The sequence below is a fragment of the Rhineura floridana genome, chromosome 20, assembly GCF_030035675.1.
Source record: "Rhineura floridana isolate rRhiFlo1 chromosome 20, rRhiFlo1.hap2, whole genome shotgun sequence".
In the NCBI taxonomy this organism is placed as follows: Eukaryota; Metazoa; Chordata; class Lepidosauria; order Squamata; family Rhineuridae; genus Rhineura; species Rhineura floridana.
This window is the reverse complement of record NC_084499.1, coordinates 13366789-13379702: the sequence shown is the minus strand read 5'-3', so window position 1 is coordinate 13379702 and position 12914 is coordinate 13366789.

Here is a 12914-nt window from a genome sequence, read left to right as displayed (position 1 = left end):
GGATGGGAGGGGGCGTGGCTGTGACTATCACGAAGGGACCCTGCACTTCTAAAGTTACCACTACGCTACTGGGTGGGATATAAATATAGCAAGTAAGTAAATAAAGGTCTTTATTAGCAAACAACTCCATTCACTGGCTTCCTTCCTTCATCAGGCCACCTTAATTCTGTCCCTGTTTACTGCTGGCCCCTCTTCAAGACAAGTGGCCTGAACTGATTAACTGGTAGGATACTGACAAGACCTTTGGCAAGGCTTGAGAAATGACCATATTGCAAGCTTCAAGCTTGCTGTTGTTGATGTTCCTAGTTAGGCTTTACAGTGGGGCCTGAATCACTTGCAGGGGGCGGGATTGGCTGGTTGGTTACAGCATGAATCAAGGTTTCTGCTTTGTGCTGTTTCATTGAAACAAAAACAACTGAGAGTGTGTGTGTGTGTAGGGTTGCCAGGTTCCTGGCCTGAGACTGATCCTGTATCTTTAGGAGAAGAGAAAGTCAACCAAGTGCAGGTGTTCTTGCAACACTATAAGAGAAAAACCACAAGGTAGAATTCTCCCTTCCCCCTGCACAACTTTTAAAGATACAGAAGACCTCTTGGTTGCCAGGCCCAGCCTCCAAGAGGTCTTCTGTATCTATGAACATTGTGCATGGGGAAGGGAGAATTCTATCTTGTGGTTTTTCTCATTATAGTATTGCAAGAACACCTGCACTTGGCTGACTTTCTCTTCTCCTAAAGATACAGGGTCAGTCTCAGGCCAGGAACCTGGCAACCCTATGTGTGTGTGTTGTGCGTCCCACTCCGCTGCAAGCATCTTCCCAGATACAGAGTGCACACGCACCATTGAAAGCGCATTTCCCCTCCCAAATTATTTTATTACCTATGATTCCATTTCTATCTCACCTTTCCTCCAAGGAGTGCAAGGTGGTGCAAAACATGATTCTCCCCCTCCCAATTTCATCCCCACAACAACCCTGTGAGGTAGGTTAGGCCGAGAGACAGTGACTGGCCCAAGGTCACCCAGTGAGCTTCATGGCTGAGCAGGGGTTTGAAGCCCAGTCTCCTAGAGTGTCTGACGCTCAAACCACTACACTACACTGAGAATTGTAGTTTGTTAAGGGTTCTCATAATTGTAGCTTTGTGAGAGGTAAACTTCAGTTCTCAGGATTCTTTTGGAGGGAAGGGGAAATGCACTTGAAATGTATGCCCACAAAGTGATATATATATTTTGGGCATGTGGGCCCCCTGCATACGCCTGCATTTTATGGACCCGAAAGACTTCCCAAGTACAAAATGTAAGGAGATGCCCCAACAAATGGATTTCGCCTGACAACCCTAGTACACTGAAGAGTTTTACGTCGTACCACAGTGGTTTTCTGATGGAATGCCCTATCTAAGCTGGTTATCCGTCCCAAAGTATAGGAAGGCATTCTCTCTGGCTCGATTTAATGTCTTACCTTCGAAACTTCTGGAGGGTAGATATGATAAAACTCCAAGTTAACAATAAGAACATAAGAAGAGCCTGCTGGATCAGGCCAGTGGCCCATCTAGTCCAGCATAGATGCTGTCCTTGTGATAGCGCTGAAGTGGAGTCTATTTTACATGTTTTGTTCAATTGTAGGTATTCTGAAGGGGCCAGAAAAGATCTAATATTCCCTATTATGCTGTCTTTCCCAGGCCGCCTTTCTGAGTTTCTTCTGACTGTTCTGCTTAAGGGTTCTGATAAGGCAACCACTGTGCAAGCGGCCAAATTTTTGAACTTGGCCATTTTGACCAGATCCTGTAAGATTGTGAATGGCAATTAATTCCACTGAACTGCTTTGCTGTCTGCCATAGCTTCTGTTACCAAGTAGTCTTATTTTTATCACTTAATACTATGTTTGCATTTGTGGTCGGTTGACTGAAAATAAAGATTGACAGTGGTTTTCAAACCTACAAGAGGGAGTGATGGCTACCAACTTGGATGACTTCAAAAGAGCCTTAGACAGATTCATAGAGGATAAGGCAATCATCGGCTACTAGTCATGATGGCTGCATTCTGCTTCCATTGTTGGAGGCAGGATGCCTGGGAATACGTGTTACTGGGAATCACAAGTGGGGAGAGTGCTGTTGCACTTGTGTTCTGCTGGCAGGCTTCCCATGGGTATCTGGTTGGCTGCTGTGAGAACAGGAAGCTGGAGTAGATGGACCTTTGGCCTGAACCAGCAGTTTGACTCTTGTGCAGTCTGGGGCATCTTGAAGGCCCGAAGCTTATCAGGGACCCCTTGCTGTGAAGATCATCCCCAACTGCCAGGATCAGAAGACCCACCACACACAACCCACACGTCTTTGTTAGAATTGTACCCTTGTGTGCAATTTAATGGCAAACTGGTTTAGGAGCAATCTAGGGTTTGGGAGTGCTACAAGATGAAAAAAATGGAGGATAGCGTATGGATCTTCTTAAAGCAAGATCAAGTAATGGCCAGCCTTCCTCTGTAATACCCAGAACTGCATGTGCTGCAACAAACGTTCAAAACACACATTTACGTACATGCAGGATAACAGGACTGTCTAGGCCTCCTCAGAAACTGAGAATGCACCACATTTATTTCTGCAAGTTGAAATGGATTCAGGGTGGGGTGTTTTTTATTCGCTGCTTAAAATAATGTGGGTGTTCCTTCCCTGACACATGAAGATTTCTCAGAGTGTGGGAATGAGAAATGTTGTCTTGGAGAAAGGTGAGGCTGAGCTGCACCTCTGCTATCTCAAGGATGCATCTCACGGGAATGTGGTTTACCTCTCCCAGGGAGTGTTGAAAATGCCCTGAACAAGAAGTGCACCTATGCATAGTCTTTCCGATTAATTAGGATGTAATAGGATCACCAAGGCCTTGTCTAGGGATTGCTCACTCAGTTTGGGATTATAGGTCATCAGGTATCTCTCCTGAGGCATTTTCAATTAATGGGCACTTGACATCCATTAGCCCACCCGGCCACTCTATTAGATTAACAAAGGAGACTCATCTGACCAGCAGAGCCGGTTTCTCAGCTGCAGAGCCCACCTCCAGCTGCAGGGTTCCAAATCAGAGGCTGAAAGGGGACACATAGAAATATCACCCCCAAACCAATAACAATACAAAGGAATATGTAAGGAAATGCTAAATAGCATTCAGGCTGCAAGCCTATGTACCTTTACCTGGGACAGGAGTAGATCCCTTTGAATTTAGTAGGACTTCGGAGTAGACGTGTAGGATTGCACAGTCTTTAAACTGCAACCCCTCTTCTGGTAAAACTAATTGTTGTAATTGTATATTTCATGTTTGTTTTTATGAAAATAACCACTGGTTTTTAGTTTTGTTTTAGAGATACTTATTTTATTTATAAAAGTATTTTTATACTGCCCTCTCGCAAAACATCAGGTTGGCATACAGCGACATAAAACATTTAAAAACAATACAAAACAATCCTTAAAATGACTAACTATGGCTACTAAAAAAAAAAACCAACATTTGAAACAGCTACATAGGCCTGTTAGCACAAAAAAAAGTGTTCAAGAAATGCCTGAAAGTCAAAATATCCCACTCTTCCTTCAAAAAGGAGACTAGGGCAGCAGACAATTAAAAAAACCTCTTTAAAACAATTCCAATAGAGATGCAGACTGAGATAAAGATCTCTACTTAAAAGACTTGTTGGAAGAGGAAGGTTTTCAAGAGGGGCCAAAAAGACAACAGAGATGGTGCCTGTCTAATATTTGGGGGAGGGAATTCCAAAGGGTAGGTGCCACAACATTGAAAGACCAATTTCTAAACAGTAATATCTCTGTTAAGGAATCCCCCAGGAACTATGAAGGCGTTTTTAAAGGTGGAACTGACTGGCTTGGCTTTGCTATTGGATAAATTTTCAAGCCTGTTCCTTTGCTTGAAGGTGAAACTGACTAACCTGTGTCTTTGCTCTGCTATCAATACACTGGTATGCCTGTGCCTTTGCTTTGCTAGGGTGAAACTGAGAAGCCTGGGTGTTTGCTTTGCATTAGATGCACTGGTCTTCAACCTTGGGTCCCCAGATGTTGATGGACTACAATTCCCATCATTCCTGACCATTGACCATGCTGCCCGGCGATGGTGGGAGTTGTACTCCAACAACATCTGGGGACCCAAGGTTGAAAAGCAGTGCATTAGAGATATCTCTTGCTTTCTCCTGGGTCTGGGGAGGGAAGGATCCAATAAGATTCAGAGGGAAACAGGGAGGGGAGGGAGAAGGAGGGGAAATGGGTGAGAGCTGGGTAGGCACCCTTTAATGCCCCTGCTGAAGCTGCCCCCACCATCTATAAGAAGGTGTAGAAACCTATCCCTATTCTTTCCATGTTATTCCTACCTCTGGTATCAAAGATTCTGTTAAAATAAGTAATGTCCGGGAACACATCTACTTTGTTAACTGAGATATTACTGTATTGTGCAGAACGGGCCCCCTGTTAAGATCGTGTCTCCAGGAGGCCCTCACTTGTGGAATGAGTGATTAATTGCGTTTATAAGGGGTGAGAGACAATCTTTCAGGTATCCTGGTCCCAAGCTGTACAGGGTTATATACCAGAACCCATAGCCTGGGAACTAATAAAGCAGAACGATGTGTGGACGAAATGAAATAAATCCACCACTGATCCACTACTATTGTGTCACTGACATGTTGCAGAACACACACACACAGTCTGGAGGGGCCTACAGAGGTGTGAACTTTGCATTTCCTGTTTTGTGCTGTTATACCAGAGCTTGGCAAAGTTATTTTTTTGAACTACAACTCCCATCAGCCCAATCCAGTGGCCTTGCTGGCTGGGGCTGATGGGAGTTGTAGTTTTAAAAAAGTAATTTTTCCAAGCTCTGTGTTACACCTATTGCATAATAACACCCCAGTCGTAGCTTACTAGAAGCCTGAGGGCCCCAAATGCAGCAGTCTGCCTCTCAATACCAGGTGCTGAGAAGTGCAAGCGGAGAGGGTGCTGTTGTGGTTTGGTTCAGGCTTCCTGAGGGCCTGCCCTGGGAGAACAGGATGCTGGACTAGAATGGACTTTGGCCTGATCCAGCAGCCAGGCTCTCCTTTTTTTTGTCCTCAGCCTCCACCCCTCAATTCCATTGCATTCTCCCAACTGTATTATATTCTTGTCCTGGTGTCTCTCGTATGCAACCTTTGGAATCACACGAGCCAAGTGACCTTCTGAATCGCCACAGCGCAATGTGTGCTGTGGGGCGAGAGAAGGGGGGGGTGCCCGTCCAGCAGCACATATTCCCAGAATCACACAAAGACTGAGAGAGGCGCATGCGACAGATGCCAGCAAGCACATGAGCATTGCCAGCGTCCCCATGGCAACGGCTCTGAGGATGGTTTCACCAAGTGACATCACAAGGGGCATTAACTGGAGCGATCAGTGCCAATTACTGCACACTCAGGCACCAGTGCTCACAAGCCACGGGGGGGGGGCTGGCCATGTGCTTCCGACAAAGATGCCGCGACAAGGGTTTTATACCAAGAAGCAAAATGTGTGTAGCTGAAGACAACATGCCAGATTTATTTATTTATTATTATTTATTTTGTTAAATTTTTATACCGCCCCACTAGCATTAGCTCTCTGGGCGGTGAACAAGAAGAATACAATAAGAACTGTCAGGAAACCAAGACATGGACAGTTTGGTAGTTGGGTTTGTTGACTTTTAGGGTTTTCCCCTGTCCTTCATTCTCCCTTTGTGGCTGTATGTAGTGTGGTGGTTATGGTTTCAGACTGTTGAGGTGCTTTGCCCCCAAAATAGGCTGTCTGAACTCCACACTTCTGACTCCGTGTGTACCTCCAGTGGGGAATCTCGTGCCCCTGAAAAGGGCGTTTCCTGTTGACAGTTCTGCTGCTGCTCCCCTAAACTGTGCCTGTTCTCTGATTGTTGCTGCTGCTGCCTTCGCAATAAGGAATGATCCTCCAGCGAGCTCTCGGTGTCAGACTTCAGCTCCTCCAGAAAGATGGGTGGAAACTGGTTCTGGGTCGTGTAGTTATACCATTGCGTTTTTCCGGAGTGCCCACCCACCGTTGAGCTGGATTGTTGTTGTTAATAATTTTATATAGAATATTTGTATCCCATTCCTCAGCCAAAAAGGCTCCCAGAGGGGCTTCCATACAATCAATTAAAACAAGGCAGTCCCTACCTGCCAGGTTACAATCTAAAAAAACACAACACACAAGGGAAAAGGAACAGGGAGGGAAGAGGGGGGGAAACAAACTCAGGTGCAAATTCTGAAATAGTAGTTCTCATAATCACCATATGCCGACATAGAAAATTATTACATTTCTATCCCACCTTACCTCTAAGGAGCTCAAGATGGTGTACGTGGTTCACCCTCTCCCTAATTTTATTCTCACAACAACCCTGTGAGGTAGGCTAGGCTGAGAGTCAGTGACTCGCCCAAGGTCATCAAGTAAGCTTCATGGCTGAGTGAGGATTTGAACCTTGGTTTCCCAGGTCCTAGTCCAATGCTCTAACCACTACGCTATGACCACACATGTTAAAAGCCAACATGAGATGGCAACCGGTGTTGGTTTTGCTCCTTTCCTGGCTGCCAGCCATTATTTGCAAAAGTATGGCTCATTTTTTAAAATCCTAATTCACGTTCATGCATCAGGGCAAGGACAAAGAAGATGAATCACCTTAATTCCCTCCCCTGCCCAATGTCTTGTGAGGATCTCCTCTGCCCTTTACAGACAAATTCAAATCTGGGTGGTAGAGATCACCAACTGGCAGACCCTGGATTAAACCTGCCCGTCAGTTGTTGCTAAACTTCACATTTCTGCTACGCACTTGCACACCCCTCTCTGTCCTCCACCCAGGCAAGCAAGAGTCTTTATGAGAGTTTAAGGACGCATTCCAGCCAGGCAAGAACATGCCAGGAGGGTGCAAAGTTGGGTCTGGTAAGGGTGTGTGGCCTGGAGAGAGTCCTGGGGGCTAGATAGAGGTGCCTGGGGGGCAGATTTGGCTCCCTGGCCTGAGGTTCCCCACCCCCTGCTTTAGAAGATAAGAACTGCCTTTGGGTAGAGCCTCTGCTTTGCATGCAGAAGTTCTCAAGTTAAGTCCCTGGGCACCTCTAAATAGGGCTGAGAGAGACTCCCTGTCTGAAACCCTGGAGAGTCGCTGCCAGTCAGTGTCAACAGTATGGAACTAGATGGTCTGACTCAGTATAAGGCAGCTTCCCGTCTTCCTATAGATCAGATGAAAGGCTGATCTAGTTCAGCATCCCCTGTCAACCAGATGCCTGTGGGGAAGCTCAACAGCAGGACACGAGTGCAATAACCCTCTCCAACTGTGGTTCCCCAGAAACTAGTGCTGCCTCTGATCCTGGGGGTGGAGCATACGGTATGCTGCAGAGAGCCTTGTCCTCTGTGAATTTGTCTCATCCTCCGTTAAAATCCATCTAAGTTGGTCACATCTCGTGGCAGCGAAGTCCATAGTTTTAACTGTTCCCCCATGCAGGGGGCAGGGGTGTAGTCATCCAGGGTCTTGGGGGGGCTTAGACCCTTTATTTTTGGGGGGAGCAGGGTCCCAGCAGGGTCCCTATATCTCCAGCATCCTGTGAGCTAATCAGCATGAAAGGGGAGTGTGTTTGCCACTGACAAGAGTCTTCTTATGTACTTCCTTGTCATTTCCTGTTGATTGGAGCCCATCAGAGCGAAAGGAGGTGAGTCAGCTACTGAGAAGACTCTTCTCAGTAGCTAACACACTCCCATGCTGAGTGACCTCAAGGGATGTCTGTTGTGGGAGAAGGTGAGGAGTGTGGAGATGATGATGGAGAGCAAGCAAGCAAGTGAGGCGGTATGGCATGACTCATGAAGGGACCCTGCAACTTTTGAATTTCCCATTACACTACTGGCAGGAGAAAGCTTTCCCTAGTGAATTTCTGCCTCTCAGGCCAATGTTGAAGGAAGGGCAACCCTGGGACAGCCATCATACCCAGTGGAGGTTCCTCTATGCCAAGGGGCTGAATGTCACTCACTGTCCAGTCCTCTTGCTTGCCTGGGTGGAGGATAAAGAGGGGTGTGTGAGCGTGTGTAAAAACGTGCCTGCTGCAAATCTGCATTTATTGTGCTGCCTGCTTTTGCCTCTGGCTCTGCCCACTTCTGGCATGTGGCCCCTGGAAAGTTGCCCAGAAGGAATGCAGCCCTCAGGCTCAATAAGCTTCTCCACTCTTGCTCTGTGCCCTAACCTTTACATGACACTCTTAAATGGAAGAAACCTGAAACCTTGATCTGGGACACTCTTAAACACGGGATTACAACTGACAAGGGAGTGAGCGTGACGGACTCGTCACACTTGTCAAACAGGGGGACGCTGCTTTCACTATGTTAATGCAAGCCACAAACAGATGGAGGATTAGATTAAAGCATAGAACACATGCACGTATAGGAAAATATTGATTTTTGCCAAGTAGCCCTTTGCAACCCAGTAATCCTGGCAGATAAAAAGAGATGGAGGTAAAACAACCATTTTAAAGATCTGTCTTATAGTAGGAAGCTGCCTAACATCAGGTGAGACTTTTTTTTTTTTCACCTAGTCTAGCTTTGTCTACTCTGGCTGGCATCCACTTTCCAGGTTTTCAAGCAAAGGCCTTCCCCAGTGCTATCACCTGGCTCAGCTGCTGGGGCACAGAATGTCCGACATTCCAACTGCTCCAAAATTCAAGCACTGTCAACACACAGCTGTGTAGGGGGTCCTAATCACACATTATTTATTTATTTATTTATTTTATTAAATTTCTATACCGCCCCATAGCCGAAGCTCTCTGGGCGGTGTACAAACTAAAACTTCCATCTACAATTAAAACACATAGTTAAACAATTTTAAAACTACAACCAAAATTCAAAATTGTAAACATTTTAAGACAGACAAAAACACATATTAAAATACTAAAATACTAAAATGCCTGGGAGAAGAGGAAAGTTTTAACCTGGCGCCGAAAGGATAGTAATGTTGGCACCTGGCGTGCCTCGTCAGGAAGATCATTCCACAATTCGGGGGCCACCACTGAGAAGGCCCTCTTTCTTGTTGTCATCCTCCGAGCCTCCCTCTGAGGAGGCACCCGGAGGAGGGCCTTCGATGTTGAGCGCAGTGTACGGGTAGGTTCATATTGGGAGAGGCGTTCCATCAGGTAGTGTGGTCCCAAGCCGTGTAAGGCTTTATAGGTTAAAACCAGCACTTTGAATCGAGCCCGGAAACATATAGGCAGCCAATGCAAGCGGGCCAGAATCGGTGTTATGTGTTCGGACCACCTTGTCCGTGTCAATAGTCTGGCCGCTGCATTTTGCATGAGCTGCAATTTCCGAACCGTCTTCAAAGGCAGCCCCACATAGAGCGCATTGCAGTAATCTAATTTGGAGGTTACCAGAGCATGGACAACTGCAGCGAGATTTTCCCTGTCCAGATAGGGGCGCAGCTGGGCCACCAGCCGAAGTTGGTAGAAAGCATTCCGGGCCACTGAGGCTACCTGAGCCTCAAGTGACAGGGATGAATCAATAACAACTCCCAGGCTGCGAACCTGCTCCTTCAGGAGGAGTGCGACCCCATCCAGAACAGGTTGAACATCCACCATCCGGTCAGAAGAACCAACCACTAGCAGCATCTCAGTCTTGTCTGGATTAAGCCTCAGTTTATTAGCTCTCATCCAGTCCATTGTCGCAGCCAGGCAACGGTTCAGCACATTGACAGCCTCACCTGAAGAAGATGAAAAGGAGAAATAGAGCTGCGTGTCATCAGCATACTGATGGCAACGCACTCCAAATCTCCTGATGACCTTACCCAACGGCTTCATGTAGATGTTAAAAAGCATGGGGGACAGAACTGACCCCTGCGGCACTCCATACTGGAGAACCCAGGGTGCCAAACAATGTTCCCCAAGCACTACCTTCTGGAGGCGACCCGCCAAGTAGGAGCAGAACCACCGCCAAGCAGTGCCTCCTACTCCCAGATCAGCGAGTCTCCCCAGAAGGATACCATGGTCGATGGTATCAAAAGCCGCTGAGAGGTCAAGGAGAATCAGCAGAGTCACACTCCCCCTGTCTTTCTCCCGACAAAGGTCATCATACAGGGCGACCAAGGCTGTCTCCGTGCCAAAACCAGGCCTGAAACCCGACTGAAATGGATCCAGATAATCGGTCTCATTCAAGTGTGTCTGGAGCTGGCTAGCAACCACTTGTTCCAGAACCTTGCCCAGGAATGGGACATTTGCCACCGGTCTATAGTTATTAAAATCTTCTGGGTCTAGGGAAGATTTTTTTCAGAAGTGGTCTCACTACCGCCTCTCTCAGGCAGCCAGGGACCACTCCCTCTCGCAGTGAGGCATTAATCACCTCCCTGGCCCAACCGGCTGTTCCATCCCTGCTAGCTTTTATTAGCCATGAGGGGCAAGGGTCCAGAGCAGAAGTGGTCGCGCGCACCTGTTCAAGCACCTTGTCAACGTCCTCGAGCTGCACCAGAACATGTGGATTGCGTCATATGTATGTATGAATGGGGGAAATGTGTGAGTAAATCGGGGGGGGACGGGGACAGAGAACCATTTTTCAGTCCAAGGGCTACATCCCTCGCAGGCAACCTTTTGGGTGGGTGTGGCAAAAGTAGGCCAGACACATACCACGCTTCATCCAGGAAGCAAGATGTATTATCACAGTTCGAGGACACTTTCCAGACGCACCTGAGGTTCCTCACCCCTGGAGTAAATAAATAAAAAATGGGACTCATTGCACACACATACACACACGTGCACACGCTGTGTATCTATCAAATCAAAGAGGCTGTGTGAATATTTCAAGAATTAAGTAAATAAAAAATAATATAGAACATTAGACCACTAACTGAATTATACAAGACAATGCCTTTTCATATCCCATCCAAAGACGAGCAAAACCAGCTGCATAAAACCATCAAATGAGAAGGGGGGGTGATACTGGGTTATGGGTTGCCCCCTCTCCTCATTTCCAAATGAACCGAGCCGTCGTCTGGTTCAGGGGAAAGGCTCATCAATCCAACACGTCTGCCCTCTGGGATGAAAGAAAAAGTGGAAGAAGGAGCAGAGAGAGAGAGACAGTGTCAGGAACGATAATCTATTACGAGTGTCCCAGTCTCCCAGTTTGTGAATTTTGCCATGAAATATTTATCAGGGGTTCCAATTTACACACACACACAAAAAAGAAGGAAGATTTAGCCCTTGAAAAACTGGTTACACCGAAGGTAATTACACTAGGTACAGATCACTTGTTAAGCGGACTTTTTATTAATTTTGGGAAAGGGCCTCTCCTCTTCCCCAAGCCCTCGGTGTCGCAAGAAAAACAACTCTCCACATCACTGTGCACATGAAAGGGTATGAAAAGTGTTTTGTTCTCAATGTCATCCTGGATGACTGCCACGCTCCACTTTGTTCTAGGCCATTTGTCAGGGTGCATCTTGTACATGATGTTGCGCCTTGGTGCTTCTACAGAATCAGAACAACAGAGTTTAGAAGGGGCCTTGTGGGTAGAGATGAGTGCATCTACTCTGGCCACTTAGACATCACAAAAAAAGAGAGAGCTTTTGCATCAAGTTTCCATGTGCTAAATTATGTGTAAAGGTGCACATTTAGAAATCATGGCTATAATGCAAATAGAAAATGTTGGGGAAGATACTGACTATGTGACCTGTGTGCACGTGCAGTCTGCTATATGTGTCTACTTACAATGGTTGAGGAAAAGCCTTAGGTAAGCTAGTGGAAGTTAAGTGGGTGTAAAGGGTAAAAAAGGGTGTGTGTCAATGGTAGGGAATGAGTGCTTCAGGGGCTGGAAGAGGGAGAAAGAAAGTTACGCTGTATCCATTCCTAACCCGTGTTATGCTGTGGTCCCACCCACAGGGCTTGGTATAATTTACACCACTCAAAATGCAGGTGTAAATGTGTGTAACAGTGTGGTGTAGTGGTAGAGTGTTGGACTAAGCCAGGGTTCAAATCCCTGCTCAGCCATGAAGCTTGCTGGGTGACCTTGGGCCAGTCACTGTCTCTTAACCTAACCTACCACACAGGGTTGTTGTGTGGATACAATAGGGAGGGGGAGAACCACATCTGTACAGCACCCTGAGCTCCTTGGAGGAAAGTTGGGATATAAATGTAACAATAAAAAAATTAATGCACCCCACAAAAGTGAATGGAAGGACAGGAAACGAGAATCAGTGCTGCCTCAACCAGGATGCAGCTTACCTTACACAGGAGATATGTCTGCGTATCTGGCAAGTTAGGGCTGCTCTACAAGGTGGCTAAAAACCACAAAGACCACATCAAAAATATCACCACCATGAACTCAAAACATAACAATATTGAGAAGACCTGGAGACATCATGTGGCAGGTTAAGAAAGACTGCAGTCTCAGAAGGAATTGGGGGCTGGCATATCATCACATGTCACTATGTACTATGGCTGGTTTTGCTGACATCATATAGTGATATCTGATGATCTATCATCCCCAAATCCGTTCTAAAATGCTTTTCTTTTTTCCCTATTGTTTTATTACTTAGAAAGAAAGAAAGAAAGAAAGAAAGAAAGAAAGAAAGAAAGAAAGAAAGAAAGAAAGAAAAGCTATTGTTTTTATATTGCTGTCAGACCTTTGGAGCTCTCTAGATATTCCAGATGTAAATATTTTACATAACCAATGGGTTTGTATGTGGTGTGTCTCACACAAACACACACAAGCACACACACACACACACACGTATTTGAAGCATTGTTTGCCCAATCTTCAGGCAGCTTACAAATATTAAGTCTGTGTGTTTTTAAGATCAGATGATTAATGATTATGTATTGTTTTTATCCTGAGTTGTGTTTCATTGTTCATGTAACCTTGCCAGAGAACTTAGTAGGATGGGCTGTACACAAATGAAACAAACAAACAAACATCATCAT